Raw genomic sequence first — 13,009 nt, forward strand, 5'->3', positions numbered from 1 at the left:
CGTGCGCGTACGCGCGCGTTGAAATATTTGTATGCTCAAATCGAGCTCAAATTTTTTTTGCACACGTTTCAGACCATTTGGAGCATTTTTTTGTAAAATTGAAAAAATTGGACGGACGCGTACGCGCGCGCGCATATACGCACGTACAGCTCATATGCAATAGAAATTTCCACTTTTTTTACACAGATCGGATGCCTGAAATGTCAAGGAATATTTCTACCAAGTTTCAAGTCAATCCCACTCAAAATGACGTCATACGGGTCCGTCAAAGTTGAAATTCCGCGCGCGCGTCAATGGCGATATACAGTGCAACAATGCCAAAAAACTGCCAATTTTAAATCCGATTTTACTCGTCAGGATGGACGGTGACCCCCCATTTTCTTTACATATTCTGAAAGCTGATGAGTTGTACATGTCATTTCATGGGTTGACAATGCTGGAAAAATGATTAAAATATATCAAATTTCTTAATAAAGTTAAAAAAGTAAATTTTCAAAATGACGTCATCAAATTTCAAGTTCATTCAAGCATATCTCACTTATTCTTTAGTTGATTTTCGTCCAAATTTCAATATGTTGTAGCTTATTAAATGGTCTTTCAGATATATAATAACAACAATTTGATTGGATGACGGCATCACCTCGTAAAAAGGGATTTAAAGTAACATTGTTAAATTTGACCAGTTTACGTGTTATCTCTATGGGAGTGCAGTTTTTCTGGAAATGAAAACTGACATGACTATCTTTATCGAGCACTAGCTCACTTATGCTTCGGTGAATTTCTCCCATATTTTAGTATGTTGTAGCTGAGACTTTGGGCTATCGTAAGTGTGCCCTTCGTTTTTTCATACGGAGTCGGCATCATGCCCAAAAACTTGGTTGAAATTAAAGCTTATCTTCCATGTATTTTCATATTCCTTTCTTTCTGCAACTTTCTTTGCAATAACTCAAGAAAAACAAGCTCTATCAGCCCAATATTTTGCACATGTTTAGTTTATGTCACGTACATTATTTCATAAAATAACAACTACTTGATCGGGCACCTTCTTGGGTATGTAAATTAGGGTCAAAGGTCAAAAATGTTTCATCCTGTATCTTGGTGAATACATGTCTTATCTTTCCCATATTTTGCATACGTAAAGACCATGTTACAAGACTCATTTCACAAAATAACCACTTTTTGCTCAGACGCCATCTTGTCTGTGCAAAGTAGGGTCAAAGGTCATATGTACTTCTTTCTTTGTCTTCATTATGACGTGTTATCTCTATGGGAGGGAATTTTTCTAGATGTGAAAATTGACATGATTGTCTTTATCGACGACTAGCTCAATTACCCTTCGGTGAATTTCTTCCAGATTTTAGTATGTTGTAGCCAATGTAATACTCTTTAAGTTTTGTGAATCAAAGTTTTAATCGGATGATGTCTTCACCACGTGAAAATGGATATAATGTAACCTTGTCAAATTTAACCAGTTTACGTGTTATCTCTATGGGAGGGAATTTTTCTGGAAATGAAAATTGACATGACGGTCTTTATCGAGCACTACCTCACTTACTCTTCTGTAAATTTCTCCCAGATTTTAATATGTTGTGGGTGAGACTTTGGGCTATCATCAGTGATTCTCCATTTTTTCATACGATGCCGAGATCACGTCAAAAAACTTGGTTGACATCAAACTTATCTTCGATGTATTGAGATATTTCTTTCTCTCTGCAACTTTCTTTGCAATAACTCAAGAAAAACAGCCCCTATCATCCCCGTATTTGGCACATGTTTAGTTTATGTCACGTACATTATTTCATAAAATAACAACTACTTGATCAGACGCCATCTTGGGTATGTAAATTAGGGTCAAAGGTCATAAATGTTTTAACCTGTATCTTGGTGAATACATGTCCTATCTTTCCCATATTTTGCACACGCAAAGGTCATGTTACAAGAATCATTTCACAAAATAACCACTTTTTGCTCAGATGCCATCTTGGCTGTGCAAAGTTGGGTCAATGGTCAAATATACTTCATTCTGTATCTTCGTTATAGTGTATACCGAATTTGGTACCAAAGATGGCAGACCTGACTCTCTTTTCTAAATGAGATTCCAAATATCACACGTCCAATGTCTCTAAACACAGATGAAACCTATATGGTCATGCCTATTGCGATCAGGACTCGAATCATTGATTAAAAAAAATCGGATCACCTAATTTGTCAGTCTTGACAAATTCCAAGTCTAGTTAGGTGATCCGAGTATCCTTCGGATCACCTTCTGTATCTGTACGGATTCTTTCTTCTTCTTTCTTTCTTTATTTCTCCGCAAAAGTTGTGCAGAGGTTAGCTCAGAAAGTCCGCTGCCTATCAATTTCAAAATCATACCATGTATGCATCATGTCCCAAAGACGACAAATCTAATGTATCAATGTGATCAGTTGACCGTGACGTCACTATGACGTCATTATATGAAAACACATTCTCAATCATATCTCATTAATGGAATAAAAATTTTCAATGAAATTTACGTCACATATATTTGAAGTTATGCGCATTTTACTCATGTTCTCAAAATTCATATTTTCTCTTAAAACGTGCGCGTACGCGCGCGTTAAAATATTTGTATGCTCCAATCGAGCTCAAATTTTTTTTGCACACGTTTCAGACCATTTGGAGCATTTTTTGAAAAATTGAAAAAATCGGACGGACGCGTACGCGCGCGCGCATATACGCACGCACAGCTCATATGCAATTGAAATTTCCCGTTTTTTTCACTTTGATCGGATGTCTGAAATGTCAAGGAATATTTCTACCAAGTTTCAACTCAATCCAACTCAATATGACGTCATACGGGCCCGTCAAAGTTGAAATTCCGCGCGCACGTCAATGGCGATGTACAGTGCAACTATGCCAAAAAACCACCAATTTTAAATCCGATTTTACTCGTCAGGATGGACGGTGACCCCCCATTTTCTTTACATATTTTGAAAGCTGATGAGTTGTACGTGTCATTTCATAGGGTGGCAATGTTGACAAAATGATTAAAAGATATCAAATTTCTTAATAAAGTAAAAAAAGTAAATTTTCAAAATGACGTCATCAAATTTCAAGTTTATTCGAGCGTATCTCACTAGTCCTTTGTCAATTTTCACCCATATTTCAGTATGTTGTAGCTTATTTAATGTTCTTTCAAACATAAAATTACAAAATTTTGACTGGATAACGGTATCACCTCGTAAAAATGGGTTGAAAGTAATCTTGTCAAATTTGACCAGTTTACGTGTTATCTCTATGGGAGTGCAGTTTTTTTGGAAATGAAAATTGACATGACTATCTTTATCGAGCACTAGCTCACTTACCCTTCGGTAAATTTCTCCCAGATTTAAATATGTTGTAGCTGAGACTTTACGCTACCGTAAGTGTGCCCTTCGTTTTTTCATACGTTGTCGGGATCACGTCAACAATTTTGGTTGAAATTCAGGCTTATCTTCTATGTATTGAGATATTTCTTTCTTTCTGCAACTTTCTTTGCAATAACTCAAGAAAAACGGCCTCTATCACTTCCATATTTTGCACATGTTTAGTTCATGTCACGTAAATTATTTCATAAAATAACGACTACTTGATCGGACACCATTTTGGGTATGTAAATGAGGGTCAAAGGTCATAAGTGTTTCATCCTGTATCTTAGTGAATGCATGTCCTATCTTTGCCATATTTTGCACACGCAAAGACCATGTTACAAGGATCATTTCACAAAATAACTACTTTTTACTCAGATGCCATCTTGTCTGTGCAAATTTTGGTCAAAGGTCATATGTACTTCTTTTTGTGTCTTGGTTATGACGTGTTATCTCTATGGGAGGGATTTTTTTTAATGTGAAAATTGACATGGTTGTCTTTATCCAGCACTAGCTCACTTACCCTTCGGTGAATTTCTCCCAGATTTTAATATGTTGTAGCTGAGACTTTGCGTTATCGTCAAGTTGCCCTTCGTTTTTTCATACGATGTCGGAATCACGATGAAAAAACTTGGTTGAAATTAAAGCTTATCTTCTATGTATTGAGATATTTCTTTTTTCTGCAACTTTCTTTGCAATAACTCAAGAAAAACACGCCCTATCACCCCCATATTTTGCACATGTTTAGTTCATGTCACGTACATTATTTCATAAAATAACAACTACTAGATCGGACAACATCTTGGGTATGCAAATTAGGGTCAAAGGTCATTTATGTTTCATCCTGTATCTTGGTGAATACATGTCCTATCTTTCTCATATTTTGCACACGTAAAGACCATGTTACAAGGATCACTTCATAAAATAATCACTTTTTGCTCAGATGCCATCTTGTCTGTGCAAAGTGGGGTCAAAGGTCATATGTACTTGTTTCTGTATCTTCGTTATGACGTGTTATCTCTATGGGAGAGAATTTTTCTAGATGTGAAAATTGACATGATTGTCTTTATCGAACACTAGCTCACTTACCCTTCAGTGAATTTCCCCCAGATTTGAATATGTTGTAGCTGAGACTTTGGGCTATCGATAATGTTCGCTCTGTTTTTTCATACGACGTCGTCATCACGTCAAAAAACTTGGTTGAAATTAATGCTTATCTTCGATGTATTGAGATATTTCTTTCTTTCTGCAACTTTCTTTGCAATAACTCAAGAAAAACAGCCCCAGGTGTCAAAGGTCACATGTACTTCTTTGTGTGTCTTCGTTATGACGTGTTATCTCATGGGAGGGAATATTTCTAGATGTGAAAATTGACATGATTGTCTTTATCGAGCACTAGCTCACTTATGCTTCCGTGAATTTCTCCCAGATTTTAATATGTTATAGCTGAGACTTTGGGCTATCGTAATGTGCCCTTTGTTTTTTTATGCGATGTCAGGATCACGTCAAAATACTTGGTTGAAAATAAAGCTTATCTTAGACGTTTTGAGATATTTCTTTTTTTCTGCAACTTTCTTTGCAATAACTCAAGAAAAACAGCTCCTATCATCCCCATATTTTGCACATATTTAGTTCATGTCACGTACATTATTTCATAAAATAACAACTACTTGATCAGACACCATCTTGGGCATGTAAATTGGGTCAAAGGTCATCAATGTTTCATCCTGTGTCTTGGTGAATACTAGACAGAAAGATCCGTCTGTCCGGAGGACTCTTTTATGTTTTGCCATTAACGCTGTCGGAGGGGATCCGTGAAGCCAGACGCAGTCTCCGCGGAACATTCCCCGACGGACAGATACAGACCGATCTTTCGGTCAAGGTGAATACATGTCCTACCTCTTCCATATTTTGCACACGCAAAGACCATGTTACAGGGATCACTTCACAAAATAATCACTTTTTGCTTAGATGCCATCTTGTCTGTGCGAAGTGGGGTCAAAGGTCATATGTACTTCTTTGTGTATCTTCGTTGTGCCGTGTTATTTCTGTGGGAGGGAATTTTTCTAGATGTGAAAATTGACATGATTGTCTTAAATATCGAGCACTAGCTCACTTACCATTCGGAGATTTTCTCCTTGATTTTAATATGTTGTAATCGTATGTGTTCCCTTTGGTTTGTCATACGATGTCGGGATCACGTTAAAAAATTTGGCTGAAATTAAAGCTTATCTTCGATGTTTTGAGTTATTTCTTTCTTTCTGCAACTTTCTTTGCAATGACTCAAAACACCCTCATATTTTGCACATGTTTAATTCATGTCACGTACATCATTTCATAAAATAACAGCTATTTGATCGGACATCATCTTGGATATGCAAATTAGGGTCAAAGGTCATAAATGTTTCATCCTGTATCTTGGTGAATACCGGTCCTATCTTTCCCATATTTTGCACACGTATAGACGATGTCGCAAGAATCATTTCACAAAACAACCACTTTTTGCTCAGATGCCATCTAGGGAGTATGAAGGTGGGTCAAAGGTCATATGTGCTTGTTGCTGTATCTTCGTTATAGTGTATGCAGAATTTGGCACCAAAGATGACAGATATGACTCCATTTTTCTAAATGAGAATCCAAACATCACACGGCCAATGTCTCTAAACACAGATGAAGTCTGTATGGTCATGCCTATTACGATCAAGACTCGAATCACTGATTTGTATTTAAAAAAAAAAAATGTTTTAATACTGTAGAAGAATTTTGCTCCACAAGCTAAGGTTCTGGACAATTGTGATTACCAAAGCAACATCTTTTGTGACAAACACACATACACACAGACACAGACACACACACAGACACACACACACACAGACACACACGTTTGAAAAAACCCCAAAAGCAACTTGCCTTGCATATCTACGCCTCTGAATAGCTTAGGAAGAAAGTAGATTCTTATCATATTTTGATTGTTGTGATATGTTTCTTTATTGCATTCTTAAAAGATTCACCAAGGGTCAGCTACTCTGGTTACTCTCATGGTCATGGTCATGGTTAATTCCATCTGCGTACACATAGGTGAACAACAGAAATATTCATATTCCATAAATAATGTTGCTTTCGTGTTACACAGTTTCTGTTGTGTGCATATTCTTTTAACACTTGCCTGTTAAACAATGTATAGCTCATACAACTGTACTTTGCTATTGCATATACAGTGTATTCCTTTTTATCCACCCACATACCTGTAGTTAGCACAATCACCATTGTGTGCTTAATGCATGCTCTTATGAATGATATTGAACCGGCTACTCTTATCATCTGAAAATTATCTTACTATTCCTATTTGATACACCAGATATTTGTTGTCACATGAAAAAAGCATAGTTTACTTTGTAACCACACATTCAACCTCTTATGTGCATACGTGTGTAAGCTTTTTTGCTCTTACTCTTGATGAATGCATGCTCTGACTCATTAAAATGATTGTGCAATAAAGTTTTATTCGAGACCTAATTTCAGGCTTTCTAACATTTTTTTTTTGGTAAGATAATGAGAAACCTTTTATGAAATATGAAAGAACATGTAAATCCATGAAAAATTCAAGTTTCAGTCATTCCAAACCTGATTTTCTTCAATTAAACTTTGAATTCCTCTTCAAATGGTATGCTACATACTACTTCATAAGTTACTAGGTATCCTGCGAAAAGTTAAAAGCACGATCCTCATCTCCACCAATACTGTGCCATCCCTTTACACTGTCACATACAATGGTTGGGGATTAACAGCCAATGCACTTTTTGTATGTATTGCTGTATCTCTACGTCAAAGTGGCACATGTACAGGTATATTTTACTCCGCTGTTATATCACTACCTGCCTTGCATGCAATGAACAAAATGAACTAATCAAGTATTTGATCTCAAGACTTAAAATATTGGTTACAGCTCGTTATTGTGTAGGTTCGTTATTTCGAAGGCTCTTTAGTCAAAAGATTTGGTATTTCGAAGGTTCATTGTTCCGAATTTCATTTCGGATTAATGAATCTTTGGAATAACAAACCTTAGGAATAACGCCACAAATGTTCGGATAATGAACCCTTTTTCATTTTCGGATTAACGAACCTTTCGGTGCAGGAAATTTCTGTGTTTCGGATTAACGACCCTTCAGAATAGCGAACCTTGGGAATAATTTTAACAAACAAGCACCCAAAATATCAACACTAAATACATAATTTATGCACTGTGTCTGTTCTCAAATCATGAAACTAATCCAATTTTTATTGAAATAAGGCTGCAAGTACACAATTACACTGTACGGTAGCTGCAACTTTTGCATACATGTGCCGGTATTAATAATTTTACCACATTCTGAAGTGCATGTCAGCTTCAAACTGATTCATAGTTTGTGTGTTACAGTTCCGTTGACATAACACCTTCAGTCTTGCTCCAAGGGAAATATCTATCCATAATTTTCACCACTGTATGAATAAGCGTAGAACTCTGAAATCTGAACTAAACTGACACAATACAGCTGCATCAACTACAACAGAGCTTTAAATTGATTTCTGCAATTATTCTCAACTCTCATCAACTCATTCATTATTTATGGCTGCATCACAGGAAGTCTCATTTTTTCCATTTCCATGTCTACAAAACATGCAATGTTCATGCCCTAATTTCTGTGCCATGTGACTTAACTTTCTTTCATGTCAGTTGCAAACTTGGTCAATTTGCTTCAACCCAACTTTGACATTTATGTTTACATGTGCAATTTCCAGCAATTATGGGTTTATACATGAGTCTTTATACCCTGTATGTAACATGAAATTGTACTTTAAATTGCAATTGCATGGCCAAATAAATAAATGAATAAATAAATAAGTAAATGAATGAAACAAATAAATATAACAAAAATAGTAACAATAACAATAATAATACCTGTGCAATTACAGTCTAAGCACATTCACTGACAGACATTTTTAGAATGGCATGTTTTGCTCACACAACATTCCATTGTTGCATACCTCATAATTCGCATCTGTGCAATTCTACATGTAACATTTACATACCAATATCAAACAAAAGACCCTTGATTTATCACTTCCATTTGCATATTTGGGGGATTTCCTTCTGTGACATGAACTTTCAACTGACACACATCCATCATACTCATCTGTTGAGAATGAGAAGGGCATTAAGTTGTCTTGAACATTATAGATTCAGTGGCACCTTAAAGCCCTTATCATTCTCAACTGACAATATGTGGCAGATTCCTGTAAAAAAAGGCTGAAAAAAAAAAATCAGCTTTCCCAGACAACAACACTCGATGTTTTCCAATGAGGTATACAATTTTGCCCAATTAACATTAACCTCTGTTGTATCTTTCAATATAAAGTGAAAAACACAGCAAATAGTAACAAGAAAATTATGACACCCTTCCAGTTTTGCTCAGCCAAGAAGCCTCAATTTCATGATGTATCCCTATTTCCATAAAGATTGCTTCAAAACTGTAAGAATTCTCTACGCAACATTTGCAACAGACAGTCCAACTGGTCACACACTGATTTCTACTGTATAATACCCTGTTAATACACTTCATGTGATCTTCTCATTACCAAAATAACTGTACGTGAAAATACTAGCTTAAATACGGATGTAGAGCTAGGCAAATTTGACTTTGACAAAAATGGTGACCATTATGAAAATGGCTATATATCTTTATTAGCAAGTTTTTGATATTAGAGATTAAATACATTGTTGGGTGCAAATGTTTTCCTGTGGTATTTTCAGTCAAACATCAGTAATTTTACTGTGTGCATAACATCTCAGATTTGACCTGTGACAAAAATAGCTACCTTTCAAGATGCTTGCCAGCACCCTTTTTTTTTTTGTGGGTTTGAAACTCAGGCCAATTCCCCCTGCACAAAAAAAAAAAAAAAAAAAATCAAAACAAAACAAAACAAAACAAAACAAACAACAAAACACAACAACAACAACAACAACAACAAATAAGGAGCTGCACACTGCAAAGTCACATTCTGGCATTGTCAACTTTAACACTCTGCATCTATTCTTTTCTTTCAGCGACACTCCAACAAACTACAAATTGCTCCATTGAGCTGCATCTACTCCTCAATAGTATGTAAGTCTGCATAGCATAGAAGGCGCTGAATACGGTTGTGATTTGTTCATAGGTAGTCCAGGTACCCACGCAATCTTTCTGCCTTGTTACAAAAACAAGACGCTAAGCCACAGCCACTAAAAACATGAAACATTGGCATGGCAACACATCAGCCAAGTTTTGGTGATCCCATAAAGAAGCTATGAACCTGAAGTTCTTCCCAGCTCCAAAGGCAATCCACTGTTCATGGATATTCCGGTGATGGCTGCTGCTAGGACAAGCTCAAAGGGTGCAACACTTGTATGAACAGTGCATATTGGCACGTTGCTAATCTGCGAATGTACGGCATCCTATAGGTGCACAAGTATATGATGTACCAGTGTCTGCCTCCTCACACGTGCACGGTGCTATCATCTGACATGTCCGGACAATCGCAGCAAAGAATGTCACTACCTTGTGTGGTGATGAGATCTTTGTTGGTGCTAATGTCTCTTCCATTAGAGACCAAGAAGTACAGCAGAGTCGTCTGGTTTTAATTATGTTATGCAAAAAATGTTGCCATTTTAGTAACCACAGTTGATAGCTCAAATTGTCTCCTGCTCAGTTTGCTCTCATGCTGCAAGAATCTGTCTGCAACCTATCTGCTTCTTCTTCTTCTTCTTCTCGAGTCACCACACAAGTCCTGCCCAGTGCAGAGTGCAGGATCCGGCTTTGGTGTTGAAAGTCTCCAGATCATTGACAGTGCATGGCTCTGGTAGGAGGGGGCAGACCAAAAGATGTTGCATTGTCTGATCCTGCCCACAGTTGCAAGCAGTTTCTCCATCCCTATTGTAGTCCCATTTCTGCATGAGGACTTTGCATCGTCCTGTTCTTGTCCGTAGGCGATTCAGGCATGACCAGGTGGGCCATGCCTCACTTGAACCCGGAGGGAGTGATTCACTTGGTCCATAGGAGAGCTTATTCGTCACAGACTGGAGGTGGTTGGACCATAGGGTAATCCTTCGACCGTGGGCGGTGCCATCAAGGGATTCGGTTGAATGGAGAAAACTGCGTCTGGATTTGAGTCTCTTTTTAGCAAGTTCGCGATTGTAGAGTGGGTGGCGAGGGTTAACTTCTTGCTTGGTTTTCTCCATCTGTGCTGAGACCTCTCGCCTGATGTGTGGTGGGGCAATACCACACAGTTAATAAAGGTCATCTACTCTTGTTGGTCGCAGACATCCAGAGATAGCTCTGCAAACTGCATTCAGGACTGGGTTGATCCTATCTGCTGCAATGTGTGTTTAGATCTGACACAATGTGATATGAGTCAGGATATCCTCAAAACGCATCGTCAACCAAAAATCACTATGGAATAATCCCTGGAATATAACTTCTAGGGCTGCTCCATTGGACCCCCTTTGCCATAGTGTAGAGTGCTTGATTACATGTAAGGACTGGAATCTGACCGGGGTTCAGGACATCAACTACAGTCTTCATGATGTCCATTACTTGGCGCATCATGGCTTTAAAAATTGACTTGTCACAATATTGACTCAATTATTTGCCACTTTAACTAAAACATGGACAATGAAATTCCTGATTTATACACACACACACACACACACACACACACACACTCACACATACAAATAGTTCCAATCCTTAAATTGATTTGACAATGTCAAAGAATTTCAAATAAACAATGGCAATCATTATGACAATGGCAGCCTTTTTTGACACTAACCAATGCTCAGCTGAATATAAAAACAGTAGAAACTGCTGATCTGTGATTTATAATACAAAAGAGAAACATTTCTTCCCTTCAACTTTAAACCTTTATAAACAATATCAAAAAACATCAATTAACAATGGCAGCTTTCTTGAAGAAAGCAAGCAGCTACAAAAATGGCACCACTTTTGTCACAGGTCATATCTGATATGTAGGCAATAAATATCTATTAAAACATATAACTAAAACATCAATACTGCTGGAATTGATTACACTTACAATGAAACAAAATATTGAATAAGCAATGAGAGCTACTTTCAACATGGCCATCATTTTCTTTCAAGTCACATTGACAATATGTTATATGGACACTAAATTTCCTAATGCACAATTTATAACACAAAAGATTTTTCCATCATTTGATTCAATTCAAATGACAATATTCAACAATTCTAAATATGACAAAGCAACCTCTTCAAATATATTTTTCCCCAGAAAAATGCAGCATCTAGAATTACCACTGAAACATATTCTACACACAAATTCCATTCTTGTTTCATGAAAACCCTCAAATGGTTTAAAATTTTACTTTATCTGCACTTGGTGAATGTAAGGTATTATGGGTCAATTTTTGTTTTTCGCATGATGCATCAGAAATAACTGAGTGTCTTGCAGAAATTTGTGTCATGCCATTGCAATTAATCCTCTGGAAAAATTCGAGGTAGCAACATGTAGTGCTTACTTGCTACTCCCACACAGAGAAGCAGTGTAAGTTTTGAAACTCTCTTTAAAAAACATGTTTTTGTTTTTTGTTTTGTTTTTTACTATCCAACATAAATCAAATGGACTTCTTTTTTTTAGTTTCATATCTCAGAAGTATTTAAAAGTATGAAGTGATTACACGCATTATATTTAGTAAAATGTGCTAGACTTTATGGCATAAATTTATGAAGATGGTAAAATTGAAATCATGGACTATTTGAATAGAGCCTTAAATATTGCATGGCCTATTTCATTACAAAATCAGTCACTTTGTAATGTTTCAAAATGTTGAATGAAATGAACATTTTTTAAAGAAATGGTCATTACGTTGACAAATGACTAATTTCCTAACAAAATAGGCCACACCACGCCTAGTGCTCCATACAAATTGTCCATGGTCTCAACTATGTTTTCAATTGTACCATGGACATGAATGCAGGTCTTTAGGGCAAGTTGAGCCATAGCTCAATTTGCCACATAGACCCTGTTTACGATGCGAGGCTTGGCTGCAGTTCAACGATAGCCCAGCCAACCTCCATTTCAGTGTAAACGTGCAAAAGGCCAAATGCAAGGCCAAAGTTGGCCTTGCATTTGGCCTCGCTCTGGAGGTGGCTAAGCCGCGGCTGAGCCTGGCCTTTTTCTCTGTGTAAACGCAAATGGGGCCAAATGCGCTGCCAATTTTATTCTGGTTTCCAAACCCCGTACTTGTACTATTTCACTATTCAGGATATTAACCCCCTCAACATCGAAAACTAGCATAGTTTAATGTGATCTTGTCCTGCAAAGGATCTTTCCCTTCAGAAAAGGCCTTTGCCCGAACGGTGATTTCGTTGCCATGAAATTCAGTTGGCAAAGGGTCTGAAAACCAGACAACACCGAATTGTGTTTGTTTACAAGTAGAGCGCCACTATGACAAAATATTAAAAGGTTTGAAATAAAAGCGCGGCCGAGCCCAGTAGTGTAAAGGAACAAAATTGCGGGGCTTGGCCTCGCAATTGAGGTTATGCTCAACCACGGCTTGGCCGCAG

This window comes from Diadema antillarum, unplaced genomic scaffold, assembly GCF_040938485.1.
Source record: "Diadema antillarum isolate AM-2024a unplaced genomic scaffold, OU_Dant_1.0 seq00001509_RagTag, whole genome shotgun sequence".
In the NCBI taxonomy this organism is placed as follows: Eukaryota; Metazoa; Echinodermata; class Echinoidea; order Diadematoida; family Diadematidae; genus Diadema; species Diadema antillarum.